Source organism: Physeter macrocephalus, chromosome 3, assembly GCF_002837175.3.
Source record: "Physeter macrocephalus isolate SW-GA chromosome 3, ASM283717v5, whole genome shotgun sequence".
In the NCBI taxonomy this organism is placed as follows: domain Eukaryota; kingdom Metazoa; phylum Chordata; class Mammalia; order Artiodactyla; family Physeteridae; genus Physeter; species Physeter macrocephalus.
This window is the reverse complement of record NC_041216.1, coordinates 28179367-28192991: the sequence shown is the minus strand read 5'-3', so window position 1 is coordinate 28192991 and position 13625 is coordinate 28179367. Positions and strand designations below refer to the sequence as shown.

The 13625-nt window shown below is 60.1% G+C and overlaps 1 protein-coding gene across 1 annotated transcript in view; it reads right to left on the bottom strand.

The window, feature by feature from the left end:
• Positions 1-5698: 5698 nt before the first annotated feature.
• The window catches only part of NPHP4 (nephrocystin 4), a 163049-nt gene continuing 155122 nt past the window's right edge, over positions 5699-13625 (bottom strand). Inside the window, exon 26 of the transcript XR_008616963.1 lies at positions 5699-5713. The gene's annotated coding sequence lies outside the window, so the exon portion shown is untranslated. The remainder of the gene's footprint in view (positions 5714-13625) is intronic.

The window sequence follows — 13625 nt, the reverse complement described above, 5'->3', positions numbered from 1 at the left end:
GCACAGAGTGGGCCTTGGAACCCTAGGCTCTCAGAGGCCAAGACCCTGCTGGTGCTTCAGCCTCTCGCCAACCTGGGCTTCAATCCCTAGGCTTGGGAGAGACGGGGCTGTTCCTGTCTCCTAGGCCGGGGGCACATCCTCAAAGGATGGGGCCCAGAAGTCCCCCCACCCCCAGCTAGTTAACACCTCCTGCAGGTGCTGGGGACCCCGCTCAGCTCCTCCTTCTACCTGGAAAGGGCCATAGGCATCAGAGGGCAGCACCCCTCCCAGGCATCTTCTCCCAACTCCAGCCCCACACACTGCAGAAAACTAATCAGAATCCCACCCAGGACACCCAGAAGACTGTAGTGGGGCAGCCCCTGACCAAAGCCAGCCTCCCTGTCCAAGCTGACACATCCAGAGACTCAGGGGGACAAAGCTTTGCCAGGCTCCCAGGATCGTGGTCCTAGGCATATGCCGCTTCCTTAGCTGTTATGCACGGGATATCTTCATTATATCGGTGAGCGAGTGCCTGGAAATCACAGTTTCCAAGCATATTTCATCTCACGTGACTCCGGAGCTGTCAATCTGACTCTGATCCGTGCATCTCATGCAAGCCTAATTGTCTCTGCAGCTTCAAACAGTGATATGAATCCACCCTCGGACATTTCTGGTTCACGGTAGCTAAGGAAAGACCAGGGCTCATCCATAATCCTTAAGAAATATTATTACCCTAGGAAAATTATTCAGTTAGTCTACTTTAATAACCCTGTGCAGGGCCCTTGATATACTGTAGTCTTTACAGGATTCATTTCAAAAATATTACCTGTCACTTTCCAACCAACTGAAGCAACAGGGAGGCACCCAGCATGGACTCTGATAGGGGTGCCCATTTGTCAGCTTAATATGCCATAAAGAGCAGTGGCGTTGCTCCTTTCAGGGCATAAATCTCCCCAAGCCTAGGGAGGGCTTTAGGGGCGCAGGAAGGAAGAGCGGTGAGAGGCTCCTGCCAACACTCAAGGCAGGAGCTGGAGAAGCACGTTGCCCTTCTTGCCCAAGGGTGCGACTGCTGATCATCTGTACCTGGGGGCCACTACCCCCTCCCCGCAGCAGACCAGGGCCAGCTCTGCCTGACAGCTAGGAAAGCCAGGGCTCACCTCCGTCAGCACCCTGGCCTCGGGGTCTGTAACTGAGGAGTGGTGACCTGGCTGCGTTCCAGGGATATGGCGATGGAAAGATGGATACGGACGTGTCTGGGATGGATGAACGGCAGCTGGCACGTCGGCCGTCCCTGAGACACAGCTGTTGAAGAAGGAAGGAACAAACCAACCAACCAGCCATCTGACACAGCGTTCCAGAAGGGCCACAGATATTCGCTCGCTGGCCTGCAGGGCCGGGTACCCGGGGAGATTGACGGGAGCTGAGACCGTGTCCCATCACCCTCAGTCCTACCTCCGTCTCTCCCCGGAGGCCCCAGCCTAGAGCACCTGCCACGGCAGCCGCCCAGCCCAAGGACGGACTGTCACAGCTGAAGCCCAGGCCCTGTGGGGACCCCGAGGGGTCAGGGAGAGGTTCTGGGGTCTGCTCCTGTCTTCCGCCTGGCCCAGGCCTCCCTCGGGCCACCAGCTTCAGACCTCTGCCAGGCCATGCTGCTTCCAGAAATAAATTGTTTCCAGCAGTGTCTGTTTCCACACCCTCACTGATTTTTGTCTCTGTTTTCCCAGCTTCCTGTCGCAACAGGACATTTCGGGCGGCGGATCGGAACTCACCCGGTACTAACCAGCCTCTTCAAAGGCGTCCACAGCAGGACCCTGGCCGGGGCTCCCAGTGGCTTTGGGGAGGAGCCGGCGGGGCACATGGAGGCCTCTCCCTTTATTCCTCCAGGAAAAGGCGCCATCCGTGGGGCCCCATAAGATGGGCTGCGGGGTCCACCTGACTGAGGTTCAGACACCCCCATTCTCTCTCACGACCTTGGACAAGCCACCCAACCTCGGGGCCTCAGCACCCTCACCTGCCAGCCCCGGGGTCCGGGGCAAACACAATGCCGCAGGCTACGGTCCAGAGTGGCCTGGCCGCCCACGGCATCAGGGACCAAGCACTCCACTCTGCCGTTCAGGGTGTGGCGTCTGCATCCCAGGCTCCCAGGAGGGAAGAGGAGCCTGCATCCTGTCGCAGGGACACATGTCCCCCTCCTCCTGCTGGGCAGCCCCCCAACGTGCCACCTTCTGGGAACACCCCTGCCCCCCCATCCTCTCCCCCTCTCCTGCAGGGCAGGGCACCAAACACCTGACATGGGATCTCCTTAATCCTATAGCATCCGTGAGGCAGCGCTGCTGTCGTCCCAACTTACAGGTGAGAAAGCCGAGGCTCAGAGAGAGGTGAAGAGCACGGCCAGGTCACCCCGCTGGAGAGTGATGGGCGCTGAAGGGATAGATCCGCTTAGTGACGAAGACAGTGCCGCTTACGTCGTGAAGTGCTTGTCAGGGCTGATTGACAGGGAGGCTCAGAGAGCTTGGCCGGTCCCCTGGGCGGGGGTGGGGAGGCAGGACACTGGACGTTTGACTGCAGGGGCCAGGGTCTCCCTCCCCTCTCCACCCTGGACCTTTCAATCTGCCTCCCGGGAGCCTGCTGTACGCACTGGCCGTGGGGACAGCAGGGGCAGCAGGGAGCAGGTGCCAGCCAGACCCAGGCCTGAGCGTCTTTCCTGAGACCTGACTCACAGATCTGTCCTGACCCGAAAGAGAGAGAGGACTCAGGGCCACCCCCCCAGACCCGTCTGCGTACCCCGAGCCACAAGTCCAGAGAGCGGCAGTTACGTAGGCTTGGAGTTATTGGGAGGGAGTGAGGGGCTTCAAGCTGGCACCACCTCCCTCCAAGACCCCCAGTAAGTGTCACAGAAGACAGCAGAGGCCCCCCGTCTCCTCCTGTTCAGGAAATGGACCAAGCGTGCCAGCCAGCACGAGACAGGAGGAGCTCAGCAGGGCAGCGCAGGACGCAGGACGTGGGGAGAGTGGCCAGCCAGCTCCACAGAGACGCAGTGACCAGGGTCTGCCCGGGGTTGGGGGGCAGCGGCCAGGCCCCGGTCGGAGCCCCGACGCCCCAGTTTTCTATCTCTGGTTCTCACAGCACCTTCTCTTACAGGCCCAACAGTGGGGCCGTCCGTCTCCATGCCCAGCACCTCGCAGCCTGACTCAGACCGGAAAGTGGCTCCAACCTCGGCAAGGGGTGAGGCTGGGGCTGCCGTGGTTTGGGGGTGGCCAGGACAGAGACAGGCCAGGCGAGGGCAGCCGAGAGACATCGCCCCGGGGGTGGGAGAGAGAGCGAGACACAGCAGAGAGGCCTCGCAGAGAGAGGCAGAGGGGTGGGGGTAATGTGGGGGAGGGGAGGAGGGCAGACTGGTGCCCGGGGGGATGGGCTGGGCCTCTGCAAGTCTCTCGGTGCATGACCGGTGGGACAGAGAGCGGAGAGCCCAGTCCAGGAGCGGGGGCCAAGGAGGCTGGGCTGGAGCAGGCTCCCCCCGCCCCCAGGACCAGACCAGCCTGGCACCACTGCATCCAGACCCAGCGAGTATCAAAGACGCCCTGGACGAGGCTCAGGGGCAGGTAGAGGAGGCCAGGCTGACCCAGCAGGGCCCTGTCCCGGCAGCGGGATGGGAAGCAGAGACACGGGACAGCAGGTTGAAGCTGAGCTGGGGGTGCCTTGCTTGTCTCCTGGCAACAAAGGGGCCCCGCCCTCCCCTCCCCACTGGGCCCCACTCCGTCCAGCTGACCCACACCACGCACTCCACTGCAACCTAGTGACAGGGGAAGGACCCAGGATGTGGCGATGGGTGACCCGGGTTCTAGCTCTGCCGCCGGCAGCAAGTCACCCAGCGCCTCTGGGGCTCAGCTGCCCGGCCCATCGAGCGGAGTGTTCGGGGGCTCTCCCAGGCCCAGGCCTGGCATGCATCCCAGAAAGAGGGCGCAGAGGGAAGGCGGGCGCTGCCGTCAGCCGTCAGCCCTTCTGAGTGTCGAGGCCAGGAGCTTGCAGGGCTTTGGTTTTGCCTAGTGTTCCAAACGTGAAGTAGCCAGACCAGGATAGGAGAGGAGGCTGTCCCAAGGCTGCATGGGGCAGAGTAGCAGCACGGACATCCCGGAGCAAGGACGGAGACGCCCGGCAGCCCCGTGTCCCGAGCGCCCAGGCCGAGCTGCTCTCTGGGGTCCACCAGCCCGGACAGCAGGAAGATGTCACAATGTCACCAAGGACCCTGAGAAGGCATCCCTGGGGCAGGGAGCTGTCAGCACACCTGGGGGGATGCTCCCACCTCCTGGGCAAAGCCGGTGGAGGGGTCCCTGCCCGTCTATCTCTCCCCGGCCCCACTCAGAAGGTGGCCATGCAAAGAAGAGGGATTTCTAGCCAAGCCGCATTCGGGTGGAATTCAGACCCAGGTTTCCAGCTGGCGGGAGGCCGGCCCAAGGAAAAGCCCGTCCAACCCCGAGCCATCAGAACTGGCCCAAGGGGCCCGAGGCCAGAAAGACCTTGACCTTCCGACTTTGAACGCTGAACACCAGCCTTGCCCTCAGCGACGGAAAGAAAGAAGGCATCGCCTGCAGTTGTATGGCTTCCTGGGGCTGGAAACCAGGAGGCGGGGCTTCCAGATCAGGGTGGCCACGTACCGTTGTGCAGGTTGTGCATCTGCTGTGAAAGTTGCCCCTCGAGCTGTGCGGCTGGGAAGAGGCTGAGGCCAAGCAAATCTGGAGGCGACTCGGGGTCACGGCAAGCGCCCGATAAGCTGATTCCCAGCTTATCACCTCCTGGCTGTGCAAGCCGGGCACACGCCTTAACCTCCATGAGCTTTTAGCTCTTCACCTGTAAGGTGGGCCTCACAGCATCTCACTTACACAGTAGCTGAGGAAGCTGAATGAACTGTCATCCGAAAGGTGCCTGGGGCCACACCTGGCACAGAGCACAAGCTCAATAAACAGTAGGTCTCTAGAGTTACCATACGATCCAGCAATCCCACTCCTGGGCATATATCCAGAGAAAACTCTAATTCAAAAAGGCACCTGCACCCCAACGTTCATAGCAGCACTATTTACAATAGCCAAGACATGGAAGCAACCTACGTGTCCACTGACAGATGAATGGATAAAGAAGATGTGAGATATATATATATATATATATATATATATATATACAATGGAATATTACTCAGCCATAAAAAAGAACACGCTCCGGCCCAGCGTCCTGGGCATTCTCTCTGGACCACCAGGCCAGCTGGGTTCCCCACCCTATTCCCCACCTCAGAGTTGCTCTTTTTCTTTAATTGAGATATAATTCCCATACCTAAAGTTCACCCCTGTAAAGTGTACAGTTCAGTGGTTTTTACATTCGCAATGTTGTGCAACCATCCCCTGTAACTAATTCTGGAATATTTCGTGCCCCCCCCCAAAGGAGCACTGTACCCATAAACAGTCACCGGCCACTCTCCCGATCCCAGGCAACCACTAATCTACCTTCTGTCTCTGTGAATTTACCTCTTTGGATGTTTAATATGAATGGAATCACACAATGGGCCTTCTGTGTCTGGCTTCTTTCTCTAGCATGTTCTCAAGGTTCACCCACGTTGTAGCATGTGTCAGTGCTTCACTCCTTTTCCATGGCTGAGTAATACCCCATCGTAGGGATGGACCGCATTTGTCCATCTGGTGACGCATCGGGGTCGCTCCTGCACTCGATTCTGATCGACCCGCCTCTGTGGAGCCCCAGCGAAGTTCACGGTTTAGTTAAAGCTAAGGTAGTGAAGGACGGACTGACCGGCTTGCATAGGGTCCCGGGTTGCGGGGGGAGGCAGGGCGGGACAGGCCCTCGCAGGAAAAGGTGAGCCTCCTGCGCGGAGGGGCAGCTCTAGACTTTGGGGGCGTGGTGCCTGGGCCTCGGGGCAGCTCCGGGCAGGGCTGGGCTGGGCCTGGCGGGAGCGGGTCACGGCTGAGATGCCGGAACGCGGAGGGGCTTCCCGCCTGGACCGTGCTCTCCTGCCAGTCAGGCCAGGGAGGGGTGGGAAGTGACTGCCCGTGGCAGCACCTCGTGGGGCCAAGCTGGTTCTTTCCAATACACTCACTCCTTCATCCCCTCCGTGCAGCTGAGAGCCTGCGGGCCTCGGGAGGAGCCCCTGCCTCGGGGATTCAGGGCTGAGAGCGGGTGGATGGTCAGCGCCTCCGGCCGGAAGCAGGCCTCCGGGAATGCCGGGTCTGACCAGCCGTTCGGATTCTGCCGTGAGCTCCTCTGGCCCCGGGATCCCCTTTGGAGGTGGGACTGCTGACGGGAAGGTGTCCTTCATGGGCCAGCCAGCTGGCTTCCTTCCTGTACACAAGATTCATGGCCGGCAGCGGCAGTAAATCCAGCCTCCACGCCGTTGCTCATTAGCTGACATATGTCTTTATGAAATAAAAAGGCCTCTCTAATTAAAGCTGTCACATTAGCGCTTATGTACCTCTCCCAGGCTGAGTGCGGCGAGGGCCTTAGCTGTCCGTGAAGCTGGCCTCGACCTCCGCAGGAAGCAGGAGGCTGCGGGGACAGGCTGCCCTCCCGCCCACGCGGGTAACAAGCCCCCGGTGCCTGGACTCAGGGGGCAACTCAGCCCCCCCAGAGAAACCACATTCCTTGCCCCACCCTCGAGGCCCTCCCCGGAGTCTGTGGCCTGGGGGTCCTCACACTCTGCCCCAAGGGCCCGGGGCCTCCAGCTCCCTGGGCGCCACCCCTCCCCAGCCCAGGACACGCCGCCTCCCAGCGCGCAGCTGTGCTGGGCGGTGAGCTCCCGGGGGTGGGCAGGGCCCGTGGCTTCCTCGCCATGGGGTTCCCTAGGGCCTCACCCAGTGTCCCCACAGCTCTTGGGTGAAGGTGGTATCTCACCCTGGCCCTGCCTGGATCGCCCTTTCCTGCCCACCTCCCACCCATTCTCACCCCTGTAAGGGTTCAGCTCAGCGCAGGTTTTTGCCCTCCAGGGAGACCCCTGCCCGCCCTGTCCCTGCCCAGTTTCCCACGGCCCCGTGCTCGCCTCGAGCGTCTCAGCTCCACGTCAGGGCCGCATTTCATCCACTGCTACTGAGCAACACGGAGCAGGGGCGCGTCTGCCTCTGTTCCCTCAGCCGCAAGCACAGAGCATCCTCGGGGTCACCAGAAGCTTCCCTGGAGCAGCCCCTGCCGAAACCAGCGTTGCAGACCACGTTGTCCCCACCAAAGACCCCGCCCATGGCAGGAGTTCTCAAAGCCCGGCTCCATCAGCAGCCCCACACAGCTGCGTCTTCCAAGAGTTCCTTCACTACTTACCTGGCCTTGGGGTTCAAAGACCTTTCTAGAATATTCTAGAAAAGCAGTCTTGACTCTCACGTTGGGGCCTGAGGGGCTCAACACACAAGACCCCAGTGGTGTGTTGGATGACTGTTGGAACTCCACCCTGCCCTGGAGCAGGGCTCCACCCCGTGCCCTCTGCCCTGTGTCCCCCAGTCAGCCCGCAGAGCACACAGCTGGCCCCAGGCACAGTGGACATGGTGTGGGGCTGGCTTTGGCCAGTGGAATGTGAGCAGGTGTGGCGTGATCTGAGCTAGCAAATGTTCCTGGAGGGCTGACTTGCCCTCTGTGTGTCTGCCATCCTTGAGAACCGCCCCTGGGAGGCCCTGGTCCCAGAATGAGGTTCTCCTGGAGCCAAACTGACCGACCCTGACTTTCAACCTGAAGCAGAGCCACCACCGTGACCACAGAATCGTGAGCAAAAAAGAAACACTGCTGCTGTAAGCCACTGCGTTTGGGGGATGTTTGTTTTACAGCATTGTTGTAGCGTGAAGCTGCCTAATACACCCCTCTTCTTCTCACCATCTCTGAACCAACTGAGATAAAGGGATCACCAGGCTGATGGAAACAAATGTCAGGTTTCTATTGATGAAGGTGAGTTCACAGTCCATGGCTTAGGTGAGGGCAATACCAGTCCCCTAACACTCTCCCCAGACATGGGTAGAATCGCCTACCTTTCACAGGTAGAGGCATGCAGATCAGAGCACGGGCCCACAGCAGGCTGGCAAGTTCCCAAGACAGAGGGCAGTGGGGACAGGCTGAGCTTCCCAGGCCCAGGTGTCCTCCCAAACTCTCCAGCAGGGGTTCTCGACACCTCCTTGTGGGATCCCCAGCCCTACCCCTACCCCCACCCCAGAGAAGCGGAAAACAGGACCAGCTACACAGTTTGCAGGGCCCCCAGCAAAATGAAAACACAGTGCACCCTGTTGAAAAATTTTTAAGCATTTCGAAACAGCAACAGCAGAGCATTAAACCAAGTGTGGAGCCCTCCTGAGCACAGGGCCCCATGTGACTGCCTGGTCATTAGCCCGCGAGGCTGTCTGGGGTGGGGAAGAAGTGTCTCCACGCACCGCCGTCACCACCATCATACACCCGGCCTGGGCTTGAAAATGGCTGGTTGACTTTTTCCCTGCACAGAGTGGGCCTTGGAACCCTAGGCTCTCAGAGGCCAAGACCCTGCTGGTGCTTCAGCCTCTCGCCAACCTGGGCTTCAATCCCTAGGCTTGGGAGAGACGGGGCTGTTCCTGTCTCCTAGGCCGGGGGCACATCCTCAAAGGATGGGGCCCAGAAGTCCCCCCACCCCCAGCTAGTTAACACCTCCTGCAGGTGCTGGGGACCCCGCTCAGCTCCTCCTTCTACCTGGAAAGGGCCATAGGCATCAGAGGGCAGCACCCCTCCCAGGCATCTTCTCCCAACTCCAGCCCCACACACTGCAGAAAACTAATCAGAATCCCACCCAGGACACCCAGAAGACTGTAGTGGGGCAGCCCCTGACCAAAGCCAGCCTCCCTGTCCAAGCTGACACATCCAGAGACTCAGGGGGACAAAGCTTTGCCAGGCTCCCAGGATCGTGGTCCTAGGCATATGCCGCTTCCTTAGCTGTTATGCACGGGATATCTTCATTATATCGGTGAGCGAGTGCCTGGAAATCACAGTTTCCAAGCATATTTCATCTCACGTGACTCCGGAGCTGTCAATCTGACTCTGATCCGTGCATCTCATGCAAGCCTAATTGTCTCTGCAGCTTCAAACAGTGATATGAATCCACCCTCGGACATTTCTGGTTCACGGTAGCTAAGGAAAGACCAGGGCTCATCCATAATCCTTAAGAAATATTATTACCCTAGGAAAATTATTCAGTTAGTCTACTTTAATAACCCTGTGCAGGGCCCTTGATATACTGTAGTCTTTACAGGATTCATTTCAAAAATATTACCTGTCACTTTCCAACCAACTGAAGCAACAGGGAGGCACCCAGCATGGACTCTGATAGGGGTGCCCATTTGTCAGCTTAATATGCCATAAAGAGCAGTGGCGTTGCTCCTTTCAGGGCATAAATCTCCCCAAGCCTAGGGAGGGCTTTAGGGGCGCAGGAAGGAAGAGCGGTGAGAGGCTCCTGCCAACACTCAAGGCAGGAGCTGGAGAAGCACGTTGCCCTTCTTGCCCAAGGGTGCGACTGCTGATCATCTGTACCTGGGGGCCACTACCCCCTCCCCGCAGCAGACCAGGGCCAGCTCTGCCTGACAGCTAGGAAAGCCAGGGCTCACCTCCGTCAGCACCCTGGCCTCGGGGTCTGTAACTGAGGAGTGGTGACCTGGCTGCGTTCCAGGGATATGGCGATGGAAAGATGGATACGGACGTGTCTGGGATGGATGAACGGCAGCTGGCACGTCGGCCGTCCCTGAGACACAGCTGTTGAAGAAGGAAGGAACAAACCAACCAACCAGCCATCTGACACAGCGTTCCAGAAGGGCCACAGATATTCGCTCGCTGGCCTGCAGGGCCGGGTACCCGGGGAGATTGACGGGAGCTGAGACCGTGTCCCATCACCCTCAGTCCTACCTCCGTCTCTCCCCGGAGGCCCCAGCCTAGAGCACCTGCCACGGCAGCCGCCCAGCCCAAGGACGGACTGTCACAGCTGAAGCCCAGGCCCTGTGGGGACCCCGAGGGGTCAGGGAGAGGTTCTGGGGTCTGCTCCTGTCTTCCGCCTGGCCCAGGCCTCCCTCGGGCCACCAGCTTCAGACCTCTGCCAGGCCATGCTGCTTCCAGAAATAAATTGTTTCCAGCAGTGTCTGTTTCCACACCCTCACTGATTTTTGTCTCTGTTTTCCCAGCTTCCTGTCGCAACAGGACATTTCGGGCGGCGGATCGGAACTCACCCGGTACTAACCAGCCTCTTCAAAGGCGTCCACAGCAGGACCCTGGCCGGGGCTCCCAGTGGCTTTGGGGAGGAGCCGGCGGGGCACATGGAGGCCTCTCCCTTTATTCCTCCAGGAAAAGGCGCCATCCGTGGGGCCCCATAAGATGGGCTGCGGGGTCCACCTGACTGAGGTTCAGACACCCCCATTCTCTCTCACGACCTTGGACAAGCCACCCAACCTCGGGGCCTCAGCACCCTCACCTGCCAGCCCCGGGGTCCGGGGCAAACACAATGCCGCAGGCTACGGTCCAGAGTGGCCTGGCCGCCCACGGCATCAGGGACCAAGCACTCCACTCTGCCGTTCAGGGTGTGGCGTCTGCATCCCAGGCTCCCAGGAGGGAAGAGGAGCCTGCATCCTGTCGCAGGGACACATGTCCCCCTCCTCCTGCTGGGCAGCCCCCCAACGTGCCACCTTCTGGGAACACCCCTGCCCCCCCATCCTCTCCCCCTCTCCTGCAGGGCAGGGCACCAAACACCTGACATGGGATCTCCTTAATCCTATAGCATCCGTGAGGCAGCGCTGCTGTCGTCCCAACTTACAGGTGAGAAAGCCGAGGCTCAGAGAGAGGTGAAGAGCACGGCCAGGTCACCCCGCTGGAGAGTGATGGGCGCTGAAGGGATAGATCCGCTTAGTGACGAAGACAGTGCCGCTTACGTCGTGAAGTGCTTGTCAGGGCTGATTGACAGGGAGGCTCAGAGAGCTTGGCCGGTCCCCTGGGCGGGGGTGGGGAGGCAGGACACTGGACGTTTGACTGCAGGGGCCAGGGTCTCCCTCCCCTCTCCACCCTGGACCTTTCAATCTGCCTCCCGGGAGCCTGCTGTACGCACTGGCCGTGGGGACAGCAGGGGCAGCAGGGAGCAGGTGCCAGCCAGACCCAGGCCTGAGCGTCTTTCCTGAGACCTGACTCACAGATCTGTCCTGACCCGAAAGAGAGAGAGGACTCAGGGCCACCCCCCCAGACCCGTCTGCGTACCCCGAGCCACAAGTCCAGAGAGCGGCAGTTACGTAGGCTTGGAGTTATTGGGAGGGAGTGAGGGGCTTCAAGCTGGCACCACCTCCCTCCAAGACCCCCAGTAAGTGTCACAGAAGACAGCAGAGGCCCCCCGTCTCCTCCTGTTCAGGAAATGGACCAAGCGTGCCAGCCAGCACGAGACAGGAGGAGCTCAGCAGGGCAGCGCAGGACGCAGGACGTGGGGAGAGTGGCCAGCCAGCTCCACAGAGACGCAGTGACCAGGGTCTGCCCGGGGTTGGGGGGCAGCGGCCAGGCCCCGGTCGGAGCCCCGACGCCCCAGTTTTCTATCTCTGGTTCTCACAGCACCTTCTCTTACAGGCCCAACAGTGGGGCCGTCCGTCTCCATGCCCAGCACCTCGCAGCCTGACTCAGACCGGAAAGTGGCTCCAACCTCGGCAAGGGGTGAGGCTGGGGCTGCCGTGGTTTGGGGGTGGCCAGGACAGAGACAGGCCAGGCGAGGGCAGCCGAGAGACATCGCCCCGGGGGTGGGAGAGAGAGCGAGACACAGCAGAGAGGCCTCGCAGAGAGAGGCAGAGGGGTGGGGGTAATGTGGGGGAGGGGAGGAGGGCAGACTGGTGCCCGGGGGGATGGGCTGGGCCTCTGCAAGTCTCTCGGTGCATGACCGGTGGGACAGAGAGCGGAGAGCCCAGTCCAGGAGCGGGGGCCAAGGAGGCTGGGCTGGAGCAGGCTCCCCCCGCCCCCAGGACCAGACCAGCCTGGCACCACTGCATCCAGACCCAGCGAGTATCAAAGACGCCCTGGACGAGGCTCAGGGGCAGGTAGAGGAGGCCAGGCTGACCCAGCAGGGCCCTGTCCCGGCGGCGGGATGGGAAGCAGAGACACGGGACAGCAGGTTGAAGCTGAGCTGGGGGTGCCTTGCTTGTCTCCTGGCAACAAAGGGGCCCCGCCCTCCCCTCCCCACTGGGCCCCACTCCGTCCAGCTGACCCACACCACGCACTCCACTGCAACCTAGTGACAGGGGAAGGACCCAGGATGTGGCGATGGGTGACCCGGGTTCTAGCTCTGCCGCCGGCAGCAAGTCACCCAGCGCCTCTGGGGCTCAGCTGCCCAGCAAATCGAGCGGAGTGTTCGGGGGCTCTCCCAGGCCCAGGCCTGGCATGCATCCCAGAAAGAGGGCGCAGAGGGAAGGCGGGCGCTGCCGTCAGCCGTCAGCCCTTCTGAGTGTCGAGGCCAGGAGCTTGCAGGGCTTTGGTTTTGCCTAGTGTTCCAAACGTGAAGTAGCCAGACCAGGATAGGAGAGGAGGCTGTCCCAAGGCTGCATGGGGCAGAGTAGCAGCACGGACATCCCGGAGCAAGGACGGAGACGCCCGGCAGCCCCGTGTCCCGAGCGCCCAGGCCGAGCTGCTCTCTGGGGTCCACCAGCCCGGACAGCAGGAAGATGTCACAATGTCACCAAGGACCCTGAGAAGGCATCCCTGGGGCAGGGAGCTGTCAGCACACCTGGGGGGATGCTCCCACCTCCTGGGCAAAGCCGGTGGAGGGGTCCCTGCCCGTCTATCTCTCCCCGGCCCCACTCAGAAGGTGGCCATGCAAAGAAGAGGGATTTCTAGCCAAGCCGCATTCGGGTGGAATTCAGACCCAGGTTTCCAGCTGGCGGGAGGCCGGCCCAAGGAAAAGCCCGTCCAACCCCGAGCCATCAGAACTGGCCCAAGGGGCCCGAGGCCAGAAAGACCTTGACCTTCCGACTTTGAACGCTGAACACCAGCCTTGCCCTCAGCGACGGAAAGAAAGAAGGCATCGCCTGCAGTTGTATGGCTTCCTGGGGCTGGAAACCAGGAGGCGGGGCTTCCAGATCAGGGTGGCCACGTACCGTTGTGCAGGTTGTGCATCTGCTGTGAAAGTTGCCCCTCGAGCTGTGCGGCTGGGAAGAGGCTGAGGCCAAGCAAATCTGGAGGCGACTCGGGGTCACGGCAAGCGCCCGATAAGCTGATTCCCAGCTTATCACCTCCTGGCTGTGCAAGCCGGGCACACGCCTTAACCTCCATGAGCTTTTAGCTCTTCACCTGTAAGGTGGGCCTCACAGCATCTCACTTACACAGTAGCTGAGGAAGCTGAATGAACTGTCATCCGAAAGGTGCCTGGGGCCACACCTGGCACAGAGCACAAGCTCAATAAACAGTAGGTCTCTAGAGTTACCATACGATCCAGCAATCCCACTCCTGGGCATATATCCAGAGAAAACTCTAATTCAAAAAGGCACCTGCACCCCAACGTTCATAGCAGCACTATTTACAATAGCCAAGACATGGAAGCAACCTACGTGTCCACTGACAGATGAATGGATAAAGAAGATGTGAGATATATATATATATATATATATATATATATATACAATGGAATATTACTCAGCCATAAAAAAGAA